The sequence below is a fragment of the Temnothorax curvispinosus genome, unplaced genomic scaffold (assembly GCF_003070985.1).
Source record: "Temnothorax curvispinosus isolate PA1 unplaced genomic scaffold, ASM307098v1 QBEX01001675.1, whole genome shotgun sequence".
NCBI classification, from domain to species: Eukaryota; Metazoa; Arthropoda; class Insecta; order Hymenoptera; family Formicidae; genus Temnothorax; species Temnothorax curvispinosus.
In genome coordinates, this window is record NW_020211455.1 from 898 (window position 1) to 2773 (window position 1876).

The 1876-nt window shown below is 33.2% G+C and overlaps 1 long non-coding RNA gene across 3 annotated transcripts; it reads left to right on the forward strand.

Moving 5' to 3' along the window:
* The first annotated feature begins 325 nt into the window (after positions 1-325).
* LOC112467744 lies at positions 326-1876 on the forward strand. 3 transcript variants are annotated; one of them, XR_003042310.1, is made up of 5 exons: positions 328-490; positions 596-708; positions 782-916; positions 1077-1405; positions 1808-1876. It is a non-coding gene; the product is annotated as an uncharacterized LOC112467744 (long non-coding RNA). The 3 variants fall into 3 exon arrangements; XR_003042311.1 differs by having other exon boundaries at positions 326-510; positions 596-916; XR_003042309.1 differs by having other exon boundaries at positions 327-490; positions 596-916.

Below are 1876 nucleotides of genomic sequence, written 5' to 3' on the forward strand. Positions count from 1 at the left end.
CGTTGATTGGTTAGCTTAAAAAGTAAAAGCCAATCATATTTGACTGCTATTGAGCGGCTTGATTTGCTGAACGCGCCTTTTTTTTGTGTTATACGCGGAGATCAAATGTATATCTTGTACAGGGTCATATGACCATGATCTTGTGCCATTAACTTTAAAGCGGGGAGCACACACTTCTGCACAACGCATAATATATAAGCATAAGAAAATTGATTGGTCCATACACATGTGCATAAGGAAATAGACCAATCAGTTTTCTTATGCTTACGCATTATGCGTTGTGCAAAAGTATGTGCTCCCCGCTTAAATCCTCATCGTTTTAAAGATTATTTGTTATAAGAACAACACGTGGCTATGTATGTATACATACAATGCAAGTCATTATTATCCGTAAAGTCTGTGGTTTAATTCCATCCTTATTATACAATGTATTCCTTGATTAAGAAACGAATTTCCTGTTTTAAAGAGAAAAGTTAAGATTCTCCATAAGGTAAACTCTGTTCTAAATAGGTATATAAATATAAAATCTTTAACAATGATTGAGATTCATGGGTAATATTGTAAAATATATATGTATTTCCTTTTTATTAAATAGATTCAGAATTAGTTTTTCTCATAATGAGATCTGCAGTGGAAGAACAACTTAACCTAATAACATCAGGTTCTATTACTACAGAATCAAGTAACGCTCGCGTAAACGTAGTATAGGTTAGATTACCGGTTTCTTACAAAATATGTGATTTCTGCCCAGTGCTCTGAATGTTATGTGATTTTTGCCCAGTGCTATGAATGTCATCTAGTCATACATATCAAGAATTTTCGATGGGCTTCTTCAGAAGATAGGATACGAAGAAAATCCTATAACGGCAGGGAGCTGATGTCGAGGAGATTTTCCTGTTTACGCGAAGAAATTATCGTAAGTTATTATTATACTACAGAAGTAACGCTCGCGTAAACATAGTAATTTACATTATTCTTTACACGCTCATTTGTATGTTCAACATGTAAATACGTTATGTACGTGTGTTGGTGCAAAATATAAATTCGATATACTAATATTTATCTCGTTTATTTAGACGTGATAGAACACAATAAAGCTCACTTTCAAAAGTCCGTCACCTTTGGATCTTTGCTGTGGAACTCATTGCCGTCTATGCATTGGATATCTACTATTGGAAAGAGACACTCGCATTCTGCCTGTATATATACGATAACTCCATGTACGTCTGGTGGCTGCACAGCTACATGGACGACGTTCAATGATTTATGGCAGCTAGATTTGGGCACGAGGACATGGGCAGATCACCATGGGCAACTATCCATCGCCTAAAAAGCTTGTGCTACTATGCTTTATTATAAGAAAAGTTTGATTTTGTTCGGAGGCTGGTCTCATCCGTTGTATTAGGTAACTATTGAAGAAACTGACCAGCTTCAGTTAAGATATTGTATAAGCATATTGTAAATTTATATTAGATACTACAAAAGCATTCTTTAACTAAATTTATATAATCAAATCATGATCTCTGGAAGACAAATAGCCAAACTGTAATGTTACAAATTATATTATTTATATAACTTCTATTACTTATTTTACTTACAATTCTTTGTATTATAATAATTAAAAAAATATATATGCATATATAGGTTGAAATACATGGTATGACAGAATGATTTTATGGCTCAAAATAATAGAATAAATGTTTCAATATTTATAGCCTTGTTTTCAAGCAAAGGGACTTTGAAAGTTAAAAAAATATGTGTGTATTGTATAATAAAATATATTACAAGAGATAATATTTTTTTTCAGCATAAATGGATGGCACTGAGCGTTCTCCAGGTCACATTCGCAAAATGCACACGCTTCATCACAAGCGTC